At 33.5% G+C, this 20,260-nt stretch overlaps 1 protein-coding gene and 1 non-coding gene across 12 annotated transcripts in view; both read right to left on the bottom strand.

The window, feature by feature from the left end:
• GRIA4 (glutamate ionotropic receptor AMPA type subunit 4) overlaps nucleotides 1-20,260 on the bottom strand; it is a 517,460-nt gene that overhangs the window by 439,125 nt on the left and 58,075 nt on the right. The window lies entirely within an intron of this gene.
• TRNAE-UUC (transfer RNA glutamic acid (anticodon UUC)) lies at nucleotides 17,846-17,917 on the bottom strand. The gene has a single exon. It is a non-coding gene; the product is annotated as a tRNA-Glu (tRNA).

Genomic DNA, 20,260 nt, shown 5'->3' with positions numbered 1-20,260 from the left:
GGAAGGACGCATACAACTCACAGTGTGCTTTTCAGTCAAACACAATACCTTAAATTTTGGCATCGAAGAGCAGGCAAGGGTTTGGAGAAAGCCAATTGAGCCTTTCATTGTTTCCTTTTTTTTTTTTTTTGTGGTATGTGGCCCTCTCACTGTTGTGCCCTCTTCCATTGTGGAGCACAGGCTCCAGACGCGCAGGCTCAGCGGCAATGGCTCACGGGCCCAGCCGCTCTGCAGCATGTGGCATCTTCCCAGACTGGGGCACGAACCCATGTCCCCTGCATTGGCAGGCGGACTCTCAACCACTGCACCACCAGGGAAGCCCTCATTGTTTCTTAAATGATAGCAAAAGTTTTGTCTCCGAATCTAATACATTATTCCTTTTGCCCACTTACAATGTCTCCAATTTAACCAAATACCACCTCTCCTTTGTGTCCCCTCCAAATAACCATGGCCATGAATAATTAAACCTCTTCATCATAAAAATACATGTATTGATTTAAAAAGCAAATAATCTTATATTTTGTTTAATTTCTTTTATAAAAGAAAATCTAAACATATATCCTCTCTTACCTTACCTAAACCACTCTCTCACACTTGCTATTCATCTGTCTAGAATATGTTTGTCACAATTAATATACTGGATAAGTCACTCTTCAGTTGTTGTTTTATATGTCCCCTCATCGGAAATACCTTCCCTGATCAACTAGGCTAGGTCAGATCCTCCTGATATAAATAGCATCTGAGACTTTTTCTTTCTAGCACAGCCATCTTTGTTAATGGTGTATTAGCTGTATATTACTATCTACCTCTCTGCTACCAAAATTTCTTTCTCATAGCAGATGTGTGAAATGCAACTGTGTTGAAGGCATGGTGAATAGATTGTAAGTACCATAAAAACGTGACCCTCTATTCCATTAAACATTGTATCTCTAGCACTATGCAATCCTGTTGCATATTGGTAGCTAATATATATTGTTGAGAGTATGGATTTGTTTCCTATTCCACCTTATTTTCATCATATTTTTCTCATTTCTATTTTCCAAGACCCTGAAATGTGTCAGTTACCAGATATTTGAGAAAGACAGAGAGAGAGGGAGAGAAGAGAGAAAGGCAGAGACAGAGACAGAGACATACAGTCACAGACTGAGACTGATTTTGGATGGAAGTAAACCTAATTTCTTCATAAGGCCAGTTTCTTGCTCTCTGCTTAGTGCTGCATATCAAACCATTCTTTGATGGTGATTAAGAAGTTCATTTCTTATAAACAAATGCAGCTGTTGGTGCTGATGATTAAAATGGAGAAAAATGCAGAGAACTAAAAAACTGATTTTATAAACATATGTAGAAACATTAAGGATCAGCCATACATTATTGCATTTTAAGGGGAAAATGATATAGTGATATTGAGTGTCTGGAGTTTTGAGAAGGTCTTAGTATTTCAAGTGTCTCCTGCCTAACTCAGCTCTCTCAATACTCACAACCCTGCACTTGCACTGGCATCTCTCACCTTCAGCCTGGCTATAAACGAAGTCATCATCATTCTTCTGAGAACTATCTCATTCTTCAATCAAAATATCTTTATTTCCCTAGAGAGCACTGTCATTCAGATTTGGAAACCTAGTTATCATTGATTCTTCTTTTTTAATTGCTAACTCCCCCATGTTGAATTAATTGCCAAGTCATCTTGATGTGTCCAAAGTCTACAAATATTTGAAGATGTAAATACTATTTCCCCTTCTTCACAATGCGTTTCTTGTCTCTTCCCCAGAAGGAACTCCCTAGCACTGTCTCTCCAGTAATATCACTTTCTGCCTTCTACCTGTTAGTAGTCTGGCATGTAGAAGGGCCACAAAATTTAATAATACTAATAATAGACACTGAATTGCATCTGTTATACTGTTTACTACACTCTAAGATCCTTGGAGACCAATCTAGATATTTCATAGCATTTAACCATGTCCATAGAAGAGAGTAACGAATGTAGATTAACTCCTCACAGTGCTTCTCAAGTCCCTCTTTTGTTTTCCATTTCTTCTGCCAATTTTGTTCTAGCGTTATTGCCAGATTATTATTGCTAAAATAGTTTTAATTTTATTTCTCAGCTTTGAGGGTCTGCTCACACACCTTTTGTCCAATATACACACCATTGCCTTACCCATCTTAAAACAGTTCAGGACAGCTCATGTGACTTTTCTGAATGAAAAGCCTTTATTACTTTTTCTATTATATACTAGATTCATATATTTTTCATGTAACTGTCAAAGATCTTTAAAATCTGGCCACTGTTGGCCCTTAGATTCTTGGCTCTCTCTATTCTTTCACATGCATCCAATAGAAGTCTACTTTTTATGTTATAACTCTCCCAATACAGTCTACATTTTCCTACCTTCATATATTTGTTGGTATTTCTCTTTTCTCTTAGAATGTCTTCCATCCTACTTCCATTCTCAATCCAATCTAATCCACTTTAAAACTTTTCTGATCATATATAAAACATAATTTTCATACTTGACTTCTTTCTCTTATGTAATTAAGAACTATTAGCAGACAAACATATATTGTCTCCTCATACCCTGTAGTGACTATTACTCTTCTATTAGGTTGAATTATATCAAAGTGCTGACACTTGTCAGTTTTGACATTTAAAATGGCAAATCCATAGGATTTAACATTATATTTTCATGCTGTCACAGAGCCAATTTGGCAGTGATTTCAAACCAGGGGCCAAGTCCAGTAAGTTTGAACACAAAATTTTTTAAAGCTCATGTTTTATTTTAAAATTAGAGCTTTGGCTGAGAATCTCATTTTTATGAAGTGACATCCATTTCTGAAGATAGGCTACAGCCAGTGGGCGTATTTCAGTTTTATAGGTGTGTGAAGAATTTTTCTTTCTTCCTTTCTTTCTTTCTTCCTTTCTCTTTCCCTCCGTCCCTCCTGGCCTCTCTCATTCCTTCCTTCTTTTCTTCCTTCCTTCCTTCCTTCCTTCCTTCCTTCCTTCCTTTCTTTCTTTATCTCTTTCTCTCACTTTTTCCTTCTTTCCTTCTTTCCTTCCTTCCTTCCTTCCCTCCTTCCTTCCTTCTCTCTCTCCCTCTGTTTTTGTAGCTAGGATTTTGGTGACAAAACCACAGACTCAAAGGAATTCAGGTGACAAATAATCGATAAATAGATGTGTTACCTAATAATAAATGTTATAACCCATATGAAGAATATTCTTTTTTAGCCAGGAGATTAGTCATATTGTTTTTATTCACAAGAAAAATCAGTGCAAATAGTTATTCAAGATTCCAAATCTTTACATGACTTATGGGAAACAAGGCATACACCAAATACTGAGTAATCTTTATAATGAAATTAAGATAAAGGATTTTTAAAAAAATATACTTTCTTTATGAGAACATTAGTCTACTATTTTCTAGTGTATTAAGAAATACTGATGCATCAACTTAAGCAATATTAACAATTCTTGTAAAGTTAATACTATTTCTAAAGTGTCCATCTTTAGAATAGACAGAGTTTAAGTAAGCCAAATTCTTTTCCTTCTCTGCTGAAGTAAGATTAAGCAGGACTGATTTTTTTTCCCCTTAGGTTACATTATTTACCCTATATTTCCTCAGAAAAGAAAATCACCTAAGGTTGTTTTATTTTCTTTTGTTTTAGTGTGGTCAGTCTAAGCCAACAAAATCTTCATATATTTTTATTTTAGCTATTGAAACAAAAGCAACTCATTCATCCAAACAAATGACTGAGACACAGAGCATTAGGATTACATACAGTTGTAACAGATACATGGTATAATGATGAACAAATCATGCAACCTCTGTGTTCCCTATTTGTATAATGTCATCCATGAAATTCTTAAGCTCAGAATATCCTGATGACGCAAAATCTATCATACTGACACTAAGGTTCCCTTGAAACAGTCTGTGTGGCACACCCCCACTCCAATAATATGCATTTATTTCCATTTCCTCTATATCTTCCGCTTTCCCCATTTTCACTCTTTCCATTAGGTTCTTAAGACTTTCATTTTTCTCCTCCTTGCTTTTTTTCATAATTGTATGATACTGAACAACACTGCACTATCTAAATATTATGGTCAAATAGTCAAATCAATGTATTGTGTATTATTTGATAAAGATGATGGGGTTTTTTATATGTTATTATTCATACCAGACAAGAGTTAGAAAGTAGTAGCAAATATTTCCATGAGTAACAAATGAAGTGAAATATTTTATATATAAATACTCTTTGATGAAATATTGCATAAATGAGTCATAAATTAAAATCTAAGGAAGTTTCTAAAAAGTTGGTTATATATTATTTTATACTGGAAAAAAACATTCCTTTGGCCTTCAGAAGCCTTGGTTTTAAGCTTAGTTCCAAGTTAAGTAAATATTGTCTGTTATCACACATTTTCCAATCAAACTGTAGATTTTTAAAAGTGTCAAAGATACTAGTTATTTGCTGCTTCAGATTGATTCTGGGTATGAGCAAATAAAAAACAACTAATTAATATTGGTTAATGACATATTATTTTAGGGGCCATCATATACAATGATTCATTTGCAAAATATCAAGTGCAATACAAACTTAAAATATAACATTAAATATCATTGAATGAAATGCCTGAAAAAATAATATATATGTTTAATATACAGAGAAAAAACATAGATTTTTAAATTTCTTATACATCCACTCTATCTTAAGTGTTTTAACCTTAGTTTGTCAATTTATTTCCTTAGAGTTCTAAGACTAGAAAACTCGAAGACCTACCATTATTATAAATAGGTTATGTATTTCAAAGGTACGATTAATATTAGAGGATAGATCTTTTTCCCCTCTGGGAGGACTTGACCTATCAAAAATAAGGGATAGATTATGGGATATTTTTATATGATGGGTGAAGGTTTTGTCATTCTTCACACCAGGAATATGCATCATCAGTTCAAGCATACAGTTTTTGCTAAAGACAACTATAGTCGCTGTCCAATCATTTATTACTGTGAAAGTGACTGTCATTTCCTAGAGATTAGTGTTGGGGTTCCAAACTCTGCTCTTCTTTAAATTGTAGTGTTGCTTAATTAATCATCTGAGCCAACTGCAGCGCTGGGTTAAAATAACAGTGTGAAACAGCACAAATCTGATCATGACTGCTTTTGGTACACAGGGTTAAGTAATGCCCATGGCTGGAACTGTAAGTAAGAGTAGGTCTGACCACATCTCTAGTCAAGAAGTGCATTATTTGCTATCTGTTTAAAATCCCACTGTTAAGTAGACAGACCCTAAGTATATCTTCTGAACACATTGCTTATACTGGTCTCCAATGAAAAGAGCAGTGTACGACCCTTGAAGTGCTCATTTCACTTGATAGAAAGTCATTGAAAAGCACTAGTTTGTAAAGCAAATAAAAGTTGTTGGAGTTAAATAGTAGTTTTGTATGCACTTTGTTGCTAAAATTACAAATTTCAAAGAAATGTCTTGTCTTTGGCCACTGAGGGATTCCAACCTGAAGAGAGTTGGGGGATGAAATGGTTCAGTATATTTACTGTTTCACCATTAATGGTATTTCCTTTTTAATATTTTGGAAACAGTACTTAAGAAAGTCAAAAATAAATTTGTCTTCAGTTAGAAGCTCCTAGAAAACCTGAATGGTTGTATAATACAACATCCAAATATCTATGTCTCAGGAATGAAGGTTTGGGTCTCCCCACCAAGTAATGAAGCATGACCAGCTGACATGCTTGCTCTGACCACATGACCATATAGAAATCAGAACTATAATTGTCATGAATATTTTCTTTATTTTATTACAAATGTGTTTTCACATATGAAAACACATTTGAAACAAATGTGTTTTCTGTCCTCTCTTATCCTCTTATCATGTAACAGAAGATGCATTTACTTTGTATTATAGTATTCAAGTATTGTTAACTTTACATCATAATATTTAAGTTACAGGATGTCAAGGAGAAGAGTAAGCATCACACAAGGACTTTGCATCCTTTACTTGAAAAAGGGTTAGCCATTTTCAGTTGTATGCAGGCTAGTTGTATCATATTAGGCAGAATTATGACCTTATTATTGCCCTTATTGAGAGATTAAGTATAATTTAGGAGATGCATATAGGTGACAAGGTGACAAGGGGTAGGTTTGTAATGGTTAATTTTATGTGTCAACTTGGCTGAGCTAATTGCCCAGATATTGGGTCAAACATTACTCTGGATATTTCTGTGATAGTGTTTTTTGAATGAGGTTAACCTTTAAATTGGTAGACTTTGAGTAAAGCAGATGGCCTCTGCTGTGTGTGAGTGGGCCTCATCTAATCAGTTGAGGCCTTAATAGAACAAAAACTGACCTTCCCGAATCAAGAAGGAATTCTGCCAGGAGAGGGCCTTTGAACTTGAACTGCACCATGGCTCTTCCCTGGGTCTCCAGCCTGCCAAAACACCCTGCAGATTTTGGATTTGCCAGCCTCCATTATTATCATGTGAGCCAATTCCTTAAAATAAATCTCTCTGACTCTCCATATATAAATACACATTCTATCAGTTCTATTTCTCTAGAGAACCCTGACTAATCATTCACTAAATCACAATTTTCTTAGTGGAATCTCCAAATCTTGTCTTTTTCTTTTCATTAAACAATATTCTCGAAGACATTCTGACAATTCAAGGTTGAAATCTCTTCAAGTGGGAAAATTAACTACAGTTCTCTCCTAACTTACCCCTTTACCCCCAAAAAACCTCACATCCCACCCTCTATGATTAAATATCACTTCATTTTATTTACTTCTGCAAATACTATGCTTTTTAAATATGCTTTTAGCTTAAATATATTTTAAAAATTATCTAGAATGACTTATTCAGAGTCTCATCTCATAATATCTTGATGTGCTTCACTGACATCAGTCTGAATGGCAATTTCAGTGAGAAGCTTCTGTGAATAAACACTCAGAAATTAATTTCAAAAGCTGAAATTCAGAGGTGTATTTTGGATGCTAAACATAGAGCTTATTCATGAAGCAACAGGTTATTAGAGTTGCTTAAATAAACGTAGAATACAAATTCTGTGTGGCTTACATGAAATGTCAAAAGCCGTACTGCATTCATGAGGCAACAATTATGAATAGAAAACTGAAATAGAAAAGCATTAGTTTCCCCAATTAAATATAGAATTAAAGTGAATAAGACAAGTGAGAACCATTTTCAGCTCTGACCACTGTCTTTAATCTTCTGACATGCTTGCTCACTAATGATCAAGATAATGGGTAAAGCTCATTAGAGTTCTACGTGAGAAAGGAAACATCATAATCAATGCTGAACTAGATTTAGCTTAAAGCATCTACATAATTGAGACCCCACATGACCTTTACATTTACTCATAGAGAATTTTCTTATTATTGTTAGTGACCCAAATCCTGGCTTAAATATAGCTTGCTCCCAGGCTTTCAAATACATAAATTATAATATTTTTTAAAGTACATACTTGAATAGAAGTTATATACGGAAGTACCAAATTCCAATAAAATAGGTTGTTCATCTATCATTTCATCCAAAAAATATCTACATATTGTCTACTTAGTGCCAGGCACAGTATGAACCTCAGTGATACACTGGGAGATGAGATGGAGTTAGTCTCTGAACAGGCTTATGGAAGATGCAGACAAATAGATGATTACAGTGCAACACATCCAGATTCCTTATCATAATTTACAAATATTTATTTAGTCTATCTGCCTCTGTGACCTCACCTTTTAGGAATACCTCCATTGTTCATGCACACAAGCCAGATTGGCTTTTGCAATGGCTGTTTCCTGAATCTACAATTCTTTTTGTAGATATTTGCTTGGCTAGTTCCCTCATTCAGGTCTCAACTCAAATATTATCTTCTTTCTAGACTGAAATTGTTGTGCGGCTATGCTATTTTTTAAGTGACTACTAGGGAATACTAGGTATGAAAGACAAGAAGGAATCTGAGATGTGGTGGTCTAAAACACATTAAAAAGATAGTTACAATATACAGCACTTTCTGAAGATCTGAACTGAAGTTTTGCTTTGTTTTGTTTAGGGAGGGTAAACTCTTTGTTTGAATTTGTAAATTCCTTTTCAAAAAAATTGCTAGCTGTATTGCATGGCCATTTCCCGTTTTTTGGCATCTTCTTAATTTGTTGATACTTTATTAACTGATCATGCAGTTCATTAGGAATGTTTCCTGCTGAGTAAAACAGAAGAAAGCTACCTCAACTTATTTTTGCCCAGTTAACTTCTTCTTCAGTTAACATTACATGCATCAAGAGTGCGTTGCTAAAAAAAAAAAAAAAAAAAAAAAAAAAAAAAAAAAAAAAGAGTGCGTTGCTTAACTGTGGTTATCACTTTGTCCTTCTCTTAACTTCACCAGAGGACACACCAGAAAGTTACAATGATTGCTCAAAGGCAGTTTATATTTAAGGTTTTATAGCTTAATGATTATCTTTATTTATTTATTCATTCTAAAGATAAATAAAAATTAGAGATTGAATCACTTGTTTGTCACTAATCTGGAAATACTGAAGATAATAATTTTATCTTTAAGTCTGATCTTTTCACATATATGTACTTATTTAACAATAACATTATATAGGGCTACTTCTGTGCTTTACAAATTCTGTACTTAGTATAACTGAATTTTTAAAATTGCTCATTTTTCTTATTAAAAGCGTATGACCTATGTAATATACTTATATTCATATGTAATTACCAAGTATTCAATAGCAGGTGTGCAAAGGGAACTGTTCACCTCCCTCTATTTCTGCTCCCCAAGACTTCTTTTCTCTAGCAATACTAAAGTATTTTAACATTTCTGTGGTTATTAAAATATATTATCTTAAACTGAATCATTAAGCTCATCCTTCAGGGTCCAGAAAATGCAACATTTGCTCTTTCAAAGTTCACTTAAATTTTCACCTTCTCTGTGAAACTTTTTTCCATCCTTTCCATTTAAATTTAACCGTTTATGATCAATGTCCTCTTTACATACTTCTATCTCTACATTTACACAACGTTAGCACACTTCTTGGTCAACCTGTCTTTTTTTCCCCTCTTAGAAATGAAGCTTCTTGAAGATGAGATTTTACCCAACTCATTTGGTAGGCACAGCACCCACTGCAATGTTTAGCAGATACACTTCATAACAAGGTGAAACATTTCAGCAGCCAGAATTCCAGAGAGAGCTTTTCCTCATGAGAAAAGCACCAGACTAGAGAATAGGATACTTTAATTCCACAGGTACACTGAGGTGGGAGGGTCATGTGTGACATCTAGAAGATTTTGGTAAGAGAGGGCTGCTGAGATTCATAGGACCAGGAAGGAGAACACCAAAGAGGAAACAGCATAGGGTGCAGAGTGGGCAGTGGAGAGGGCGAGGAGTAGCTGCCCTAAGTGTGAGACTTTGGGGTAAACAATATCCAATGCCACTGTAGGAAGTTTTGCCATGGGAAAAGCTGCACAAACCCTATATCATACCTCCATGAAATCTTTAAGATATAAATTGGTAAAATGCATTTTGGAATGTAACACATACAGTGAATGTCTGTTGAACTCAGTAATGTGAACTATTTCCCTGCTCTAGAGCCACCTAAAATTAGTCACTTACTGTTCTTCACTCCTGCATGTCTCTACAGCATGCATCACACTAAATTTTATTTTTGGTATTTATTTTTAATTTTACAAATGTTATATTATGATATGAGAAATAATGCTGAAGTTAACTTTTACCATCACTCACGTACCTAGTTCTTTCCCCACAAGGAGCTACTATTATCAGTTCATGTATACATTTCTGACTTCTTACTATGAATTTATACACACACACATACCCCTGTAAATATCTTGATTTGTTTTTATAGATATTTTAAAATATAAGATATCTAGTGAATATGTTCTACAAACCCAAAGAAACTTTTGTCCTATTCACTCAAATTCTTGCATAGTATTACAATGTAGTTTATTTAGCTATTACTGATGGAAGAACATTGGTTTGTTTCTCTAGTTTATCTAATGCAAACAATTCTGCTGTAAAATAATGAAATGGCCTTCTGTATACTTGTGCGGGTATTTTTCTAGAGCAGATACCAAAAGCTGGTTCCAAAAGAATATGTACCTATTTTTAATAATGCTATTTACTACAAAATTTCCTTACACAGTGGCTATAACAATTTTTTATCTATCAGTAGTGTAAGTGCTCACCTACTTCCTCTTATTCTTTCCAATACTTAACATCCTTATTATATACTACATTTTAAAAAGAACATTCTCTATTTTATTAATTAACATATGCCCTGTGCCTAACATATTTTGGTTATTGGGTGTTTATTAAATACTTGTTGAATAAATTAATACATTTATAAATGTGAGAAGACTACTGTGAAAGGATCAAAGGCATACTGATAATGTCTTTCATGTATTCTTAGAATCACTACAGTTAGTCTAGGAACAAATATTAATAAAACGACTAAATATATCTGGAATATAGATACGTATCATATTTTTTAAATTGGATAATTGAAATAGTATAAATATCAGAACATATAAATACTCACATTTGCCAAAAACCTGTGATTCCATAATTAAAAAAATGATTTTTGGATCCTGAAAATAAGACAGCACTATTATAGGAAATCAAATATTACAGAGAAGTAGATTTTCTGAGTCCAAGATTATAAAAAACACTGAAATTAATTGGATAATAACTCTAATGTTTGACGATCCTTATAGACCTCGTTCTTAAGAAAACAGTTCAAAAATTAAAACTGGGGCTTCCCTGGTGGCTCAGTGGTTGAGAGTCCGCCTGCCGATGCAGGGGACACGGGTTCGTGCCCCGATCTGGGAAGATCCTACATGCCACGGAGCGGCTGGGCCCGTGAACCATGGCCGCTAAGCCTGCGCGTCTGGAGCCTGTGCTCTGCAACGGGAGAGGCCACAACAGTGAGAGGCCCGCGTACCGCAAAACAAAAACAAAAATTAAAACTGAATTCCAATTGGGGAAGGGTATGACACCTGAGATAGAGTTTTGAAGTGTCAGGTTATGCTTTCTTTAAATTCCTCAGTGTTTTCTATTAAAAATTAAGCAAGAGAGGAATTCTAAACATTAATTAAATCTACTGGTCAATAAACTGTGCTTTGACTCCTAAATATTAAACTATTGTTCTTTGATTATGTCAATAAGCAGATGACTCAAGTAATTATATTCTTATGGAATTCAAAATGTGCAGAAGATTTCAGTTAAGAGTTACCCTGGGTCACAAATATCATGCATTTTTTAAAAAGTTTCATACAAATAAGTGGCAGATAGCTATTTACAAAGAGAGCATCAGCACAAGGGGGAAGCAATTATCCATAGAAATTTTTATATGTTGACATCAATTCATACCTAATTACCTGAAAACAGAAATCAACTCAAAGTCTGTGCCATTAATTGACTAGCTTTCCTGAGTTTCAGCTATAGTGAAAATCTTGAAAAGAACATAACTCTCTGCCTGTCAGCTACTGTAAGAACATATCCCCAAGGAGCCCATTTAGTACTTTAAAAATGTTCTCCATGCAGAGATTTCCTTTTTTACATAGGCACTTATATCTTTAATTCTCTACAAGTCCCTGAAGATTAAGAGAAGGATAATACTTTCATCTGAGATGATGGCCTAGTGCTACTGAGGTTTTGATTTTATAACTGAGCTTCTCACCTGAATCAGCATTTGTTTTATTTTTCATGGCATAGAAGATTTGTTTCATATTTACAGATAGGGATACTAAAGTAACCCTCCATTTTCTTCTTTCAATACTCCTTTTTTAAACTTGGAAACTAGGCTTTCCTTTTGATGCATACTTTTAATTCCCAGTAGTAATAAATGCGATAATACAATATATATATAGGCTTCGGAGGCAGTATACATATCTTAATGGAAATGCTGGAATAGCTGGGTTCACTACTTATGCAGACAATTTCAGAATTGCTGACATACTGAAGCCATGTTGTCCACCAGATAGAAATTCATAATTTTTGTCCATGACTGAATTGTAATGTAGCCTGTATTTGGCCACAGTGTTACTACTATCTTCAGAAGTCTACTCCATCCTTTTTCTTTCAACAAAAATCATCCTAGGCAAATGGGTTTCTAAATCATCTAGTAGGTATCAAGTTATAGAGATGTGGACTTGGCTTCTTTGAATAAATTTAAAGATTACCCAATTCTCTTGCCACACACTCACACACATTGTCTACTGTGCTAAACTCATCTTAATCCAACATTGCTAAAATTAATTATAAAACTGATTTACTTGCATGGTAAAATGCTAATACACCATGGAATATACAGGTTATCAAAATACATACATAAACATGATTGCAAGAAATTGGTAGAATATTTCACTATTACATAGAAGAAATAGATATTTCAAGTACTATTTCTCCATTTCCACATATATTTTCACATTCTTCATTCTTCATATGTAATTCAGGTAAGTAACAGATTATACTTCAAATATAGAGGTAACTTTAAATGGATTACATATGCAGGTGGTTGCTAAATAGTCCTTTCCTTGAATCTCACTACATTAAAAAAAAATCTAGGAACACATGAAAATCCACTTACATTTAAAAAACATTAGATATACCCTGCTATTTAAAATTTTTGCCTTTAAAACTATATTCAATTGATCTCATAATTCGATGTAGATAACTTTAAGAAATAGTTTTATCAGTCATAAAGTTTCTGAATGTAATAATAAATAACTCATGCACCTGTTTTGAGTACTTTCTTGTCTTTAATTAAACCAATGTTAATTAATAGTCCAATATTTATTTTTAAGTAAGACTAATAAATACAATAGAGTTATTTCATGAGCGATGATTGTGGAAAAAATGAGAGTGGTAAATTGTGAGCTGACATCTTGTCATGCTCATAAAATTCATAGCAAATGGATAAAAACCCTTTCCAAGTCCTAACAAAAGGGGGAGTAAAGAGTAAAACTGCTTCTTTTTCATATAGAAGAAAACATTTATTTTATTTGTATCAATTTACAAATAAATTTGTATCAATTTATTTTATTTGTATCAATTTATCAATCCCTTCTACTTTTACATTTTGCCAACTCCAGTGCAAAGGTCAGGAAACTTATTTGGATTTGTACACCCTATTTTACATATGAATAGTTCTATGTTAATGTCACTTGCCATATAACACTTTAATCTGTGTTTTCAAGGTGACTTCGTTTTTTTTTTTTCCATTATTTTGTGAGCTACTTGGAGCCAGGAACCTAGTTTTAGGCTGGAGAGGGGAGTAGGAGTCAGATGGTGTTGACCTTTTCAGCCCCCTTCAGGTGGTTAGAGTTATTCTAAGAGCAAAGGGGATAGATTAGAATAGGTTAATTAGAAAAGTGAAGTGAACTATCCAATCTGATTTTCAATTAGGAAAGTTCAATTCAGCTACAAGGAAATATGTGACCTACCTAATCTAAAAATAAATTGTTAAATGAATGCTGGTATTTAATAAATATCTGTAATATGTATGAAAATTGATAACAAAACTATAAAAGTAGAAAACAAGTTTTAGATTGGTAAAAATAATCAGAAATTAGAAAAATAAATTTTTCTAATAATCCTTTAATTAACGTACATTTTTTCTTATAGTACTCATAGGTTAACTAACTCATGGAGATGACTGCATCTCTGGGTTAAACAACAGGTGGTAATTCAGTAAAATAAAATTATACCCAATTATTTGGCTCTGAGGATACCACTATCATTGTCACTACAAAGCAATATTAAGCTCTGCATCAGAAAGTCGTTCTCAATTTTATGTTAAAATGTCAATCTATTTCTGCTGGACCACTGTACTTCTCTTTCTGGGAAAGTTCCATAGTTGGGCTTTAGTATTAGAAAGTGTCCTTCAATTTGTATTATATTTATAGTAAACTAAATACAGTAATAGTAAAACTAATATTTTCTTTGGTAATTTATGAGCTACAGTAACTCTATTTTTCCATTAACATTCCATTAGAGAAATTATTTTCTCTTTAGCTTTAAAGCAGAATGGGTAAGATCAAATATGCTTTCTAAAGTTGTGACTACAGAGGATACTCCTTTGATCCTCACAGAGCAGTTGGCCCAGATTTATGTGTAGAGTGGCCAATCAATGAATTTATTTTGATATTCAACTCATTTTAATTGTACACAATCCTTAAATGATAAAAGAATTGTAGTAACTGATTAAAAAGCTGTATTTTTCATAAGCCCCAATCATTCTTTTTCCATTAACTTAAAATTCTTTACTGTGCTATTCTATTTCATACTAAATGTCACTTTTGAATAATATATGTTCTCCAGAGTCAGCAGTTCAAAATTCCAGTTAGAGCAATTAAGCTGTTCTAGCTCCAGTGGTAAAGAAATAAATACTACAGCATCATTTATTGAAGGATGGTAGTAAATGGACACAGTCATCAGAAATCACCTGATATGCTTGTTAAAAAGCAAAATTCTGCACCTCAGCAAAGGCCTCCTGAGTCAGCATCTGTGGTGGGTGGAGTCTGTGATGTACATTTTAACAGAATCTATAAATATCAGTTGTAATAATGGAATAGAACTTTACCAGTATTAATAGATATTTCCTTAAGAGTAGGTGATATTATAATAATTATCTAACTTTTCTTCCCCTAATATGATATTGACCATGCAATTAATTCCATAAGTACTTAAATTCTTATTTTGAACTTCATTTGATTTATTATCTACATCAGAAATGAAACTTCTGTTAAACACCTCCTCTGTATGGTCCTTTTAACTCCCTCTCATACTTCCTCAAGCCATTCTCTATTTTGAAAAGAAGGTATGGTAGGTAGAAAAATGGTTCCACAAAGACATCCATGTTTTGATCCCTGGAACCTGTGAATACAGGTTACAGAACTAAAGGGACCTTGCAGAAATGATTAATGTTAAAGACTTTGAGATGAGATTATCTTGTATTATCCAAGTAGGCCTAATCTAATCACATGAACAAATGAAAGCAAAGGAGCTTTACCAGAAGTGGTCAGAGAGGGAGAAGTATCTATGGAAGAAAGGCATAAGGATGCATCTGCATGTTGCAAATGGCTTTATTTCGTTCTTTTTTATGGCTGAGTAGTATTCCATTGTATACATGTACCACATCTTCTTTCTCCATTCATCTGTTGATGGACATTTAGGTTGTTTCCACGTCTTGGCTATTATGAATAGTGCTGCTATGAAAATAGGGGTGTATGTATCTTTTTGAATTACAGTTTTGTCTGGATGTATACCCAGGAGTGGGATTGTTGGATCATATGGTAATTCTATTTGTAGTTTTCTAAGGAAACTCCATACTGTTTTCCATAGTTACTGTACCAACTTACATTACCACCAACAGTGTAGGAGGGTTCCCTTTTCTCCACACCTTCTCCAGCATTTGTTATTTGTAGACTTTATCACAGCCATTCTGACTGGTGTGAAGTGGTACCTCATTGTAGTTTTGATTTGCATTTCTCTAATAATTAGTGATGAACTATATCCAATAGCCTGTGATAAACCATAATGGAAAAGAATATTAAAAAGAATGTATATATATATATGTAAAACTGAGTCACTTTGCTATACAGCAGTAATTAACACAAAATTGTAATTCAACTATACTTCAATTAAAAAAAAATCACCTCGAAAAAAGAGATACATTGTTGTTATTTTTTAAGCTGAAAGAAAGGGACCAGGAGCCAAGGAATGCAGGTGGCCTCTAGAAGCTGGAAAAGGCAAGGAAACTAATAAAACAGACCTGGGCTGCTGGAAAAGGATGAAGCCCTCCTGACATTTATTTTTAGCCAAGTGAGAGGCCTACCAGGCTTCTGATCTCCAGAATTATAAGAAAAAAAGATTGCTGTTTTAAGCCACTGAATTTATGGTAATTTATTTTGGCAGAAATAGAATATAGAAGGCATTGGCTATGTTTATTTATTTAGGATACAAGTACCTGTATGACTGGTATCTGTCATGAGAAAAAGATATTCTAGTTATTATCAATTTAGTTTTCAAATTTTAGCTAAAGTTGTTAGAGGTTTACAAAATACACAATTGCATGTAACACACAAAGGTATTTAGAACTGAAGGCTATCACCAAAAATATCTTTGTTGCATACACTTTTAACTGCTGAATGCTGAAATAGATTAATAGAAATAATCTTAAATTTGATCTAGATCATTTACCACTTCTTAGCTCTGGTTGCCTTAGACAAACAGTCCCCCTTTCTGTGTACATCATTCTTTATCTGGAAAATCCATATGATAATGCCTGGCCATCATCCTTAGGGTCTCTGTTTGCAATTACGAAAAAGCCAACTGATGAACTTTAAAATGTCCTGAAAATATATTTGAAAATATTATAGTAAAATATCCATGGGAATTAAATTACCTCAAAATAAATCAATGTAAAAGGAAACAACAGAAGGATTTTCTGTGCGTCCTATACTTGAATACATAGGCACAGTAGATCTTAAGGTTCTTGGTTGCTCCTAGAATCTAGAAGTAAATTTACTAAATAAATGATACTTTTAGTAACTCATTTTTTCTGGAGGTTGTCTTAAATTTTTATAATGCCTTGTATTTACTATGCCCATCGAATCTAAAGCGAAGAAGTGGTGGCTTGGGAGTCCATAAAGTGTTTTCTGAACAATTCTTTCACTGGGTTAGAAACACAGATATCTATTTAAAATATGTAAAACAGATGTACTCATATAGGATCAGCAGCCTGTAGAAACAATTCTGGAAAATGTACATCTTTGGTCCCACTTAAGGGGGACTTAAGGGAGTTCTTTGGGAAGGACTAAAGACTGACAATATAAGATCATGTGGATATGAAACACATGATGTTCACTCACTCACAAACCTCCTTAATGTCAGCAGACACTCTGCTGGGTACCTGATATACAGGAAAATATACACATATATTTAAAGTCTCTGATTTCTAAGTTTGATAAAGGAATAGGGTTGGGGAGACCAACAAGTTAACCATGAAGTGCAATGCATTGTGATTATCCTGTGATAAAGGATCAAAATAGATCTGTGAGAAAATAAATCATAGCATTTTACATTCTGGGTGAAAAAGTGAAGCTGGGCTTGTGTGAGAGATTGTGAGATTTTATTTGTTTGTATAAGGGTTTGGTTAAAGTATCCCCAGTCAGAAAGAGCAGCATGAATAAAAGCACAGTGACTGCACATCCTGTATAACTGAATTTGAAGGTAATAAGGAAAGAATTTTGAAGGTGATCATAAGGCAAAGATATTGTTTTTTGTTTTAAACAAACGAATAAACAACATATATATGTATATGGCTATATATATATATATATTATACATATAAAATTAGATGTTTTTATTCTGGTATGGAAAATGACTGAAGTCCAAAGAGATTAGTGTAAAGGTGGTACATGTGAAAAAGGTTATTGTAATAATTCAGCGAGAAGACAAAAGTAGAACAGAGGCTATAAAAGTGGAAGAAAAGACACAGAATAAGAGAAATTCTGGGGGTATCATGGGTTTGGTGATTAATGTGTAGGAAGTGTGGGAGACATAAAAATGACTCCCAGTTTTCTGGCATATGTGACTGAAATATATGTACTCTAAAAAAAGCAGCAAATGATGGAGGAGTAAATTTTTCTTGGACATTGTGCCAGGGGCATCTAATTGGCAATGTCCAGCAGAAGAAGGTTAGAAACAGATGAACAAAGCTCAGGAAAGATACTGGGATTAAGAATTCAGGTTTTATTCATTTAATTTTTTTTTTGGCCATGCTGTGTGGCTTGTGGGATTTTAGTTCCCTGACCAGGGATTGAACCTGGGCCACAGCAGTGAAAGTGCTGAGTCCTAACCACAGGACCACCAGGGAATTCCCTTTATTCACTTTTTAAACCAAGCTCAAAGGAGACTATTAGTTCTTTAATATTTTCAGATTTTTCAAATTGAAGTATAGTTAATTCACAATGTTGTATTAGTTTCAAGTGTACAGCAAGTGATTCAGTTATACATATATATACAGACATATATATATATATATATATATACACACACACATTCTTTTTCAGATTCTTTCTCATTATAGGTTATTACAAGATATTAATATAGTTCCCTGTGCTATACAGTAGGTCCTTGTTGTTTTACCACTATCCCTTTTGGTAATAATCAGTTTGTTTTTTATCTCTGTGAGTCTATTTCTGTTTTGTAGGTAAGTTCATTTGTATAATTTTTTTTTTTAGATTCCACATATAAGTGATATCATATGATATTTGTCTTTGACTTACTTCACTTAGTATGATAATCTCTACTGTGTGGCAAAGGATTACTTGTGCAATTAAAAATAGTAAAAATCAAACAAATAAAACAAGAAGTCATTTATTTCTGAGATATTTTTCAAAACAGTCTAATGATATGGGTTATGCCAGTCCTTGACACCCTCATTTTCATTTCCATTCTACACCACTTTGATTTCTAGGCATTGACTGCCTTTTGCAGTTATCAATTCTCTATGTTTATCACCATAGTAGTTTATATCATAATCTCTAATAAACATTAAATCCAGAGAAGATAAATGTAGGGTATTTTCATACAAGGTACTTTGCCATCAAATCTGCTTTATTTGGTGGAAGCAAACAGAATCCAGCACAAGGTACATAGCTACTTGGCCTTTGCTTAATTAAAAAAAAAGAAGTATGAAAGTTGAATTACCCTGCCTGCAATATGTGCATAAATGGCTCTGAATATGGGTAGTTACGTTGTGTGGCTTTGCAAGTATTTTCACTATAGCTAGAGAGGCCTGTTTGTAGGAAGTATTTAATGCCTTTTGTTTCATGCTCCACTTGAACAACTGAAGAGACTGAGCAATCTTGAGACCATGTGTTTCAATACTCAGTGGAGAGAGTAGATAATCAATTCAGGAAGATGCTTAAGAAATTGACAGTTTAAGCTTGACCAAAAAGAAACATGACTTTTTTTTTTAAGTCAAAAGGGGTGTTCAGAAGCAAAAGCAAACAAAGGAAGAAATTAAATAATGTTTCATATAAGGCAGATGCTGATCAGGTTAAGAAGTTAAAACCAAACAGAAAGAAAGCCAGTATAATTTAGGTAAGGTAACCACAACATCTACTTAGCTTTTCTTTTATGAATAACTAATTCAAAAATGATCAAAGTAACACATACCAGATACTAAAGATTCTCTTCAGTAACTTAATCATACAATTTGAATAATACCAACAAAAATAACAATAAGCATCTATGCCAAACACTGACTCAATTAGGTATAATCATTATCTCATATTTTAAAAAAGAGATTAAGTTTTCCAGAATATCTGCTTAAACCAGTTAATTCAGAAGTCATGAAGGAGTACTTTCATGTTAATATCTACATGAATGAATCTTTGATAAAATATAGTTTATTTCTTGTCATCTTTCCCCCATAGTTTTCCATAGAGAGTTAGGAAGGACATCATAAACATTTATGGAAATATATATTAGCACTAACATAGTACACAGCACATAATAGATATTCAATAAATATTGTTTGAATGGATCAGTGAAAAATAGGGTACAAAGAAATTAAAATAAGTTGTTCTTTGAGATTTATATCAAATAAAATGGTTTCTTTCATTTTTTGTCCCTTGAGAGAGCAAAACAATGGTTATTAACACACTGTCATTAATAACTACATTTTAAGAACTCTCAGGTTGTGGTTTAAAGTATTTAAGTACAGAGTCTCACCTATTCACAGCCCTCACTTTGCCTCTAAACAGAAAAACATTAAAATAACGCAAATTGTTTTTTAAAAAGGTGGAAAGACCCTTTGTTTTGATAAATAACTGAATTTCACTTGATTATTCCTAGTTGTTATTCCATGTTCAGGTGAAAACTATGACTAGGATCCTTCTTGGCCAAAAGCATCCATCTATCACATACCTGCATGCAAGTAAGCATAAACGTTCTTCAAAAAATGGCATGGAGACCAAACTTTGTGTACTATTTTTCTGTGAAAATACTTTATCAGCATTAAATTCATTGTAGGAAGTGTCTCACAAATAGATGTGCTGTATTAACATATTCCTAATTTCATCTGAATACTTATGAAGTCATTTTGACATAAATTGTTCCCCAAAGGAGAGTTTTTGAATTCAAGTAAGAGTTGAGAAATTAGCAGTGCTTTATATATTTTATTTTGGCTCTGTAAAAAACAAGAATTAAT

Source organism: Orcinus orca, chromosome 8 (genome assembly GCF_937001465.1).
Source record: "Orcinus orca chromosome 8, mOrcOrc1.1, whole genome shotgun sequence".
NCBI lineage: Eukaryota > Metazoa > Chordata > Mammalia > Artiodactyla > Delphinidae > Orcinus > Orcinus orca.
The sequence above is the reverse complement of the archived record's forward strand: the minus strand, read 5'-3'. Positions and strand labels throughout refer to the sequence as shown.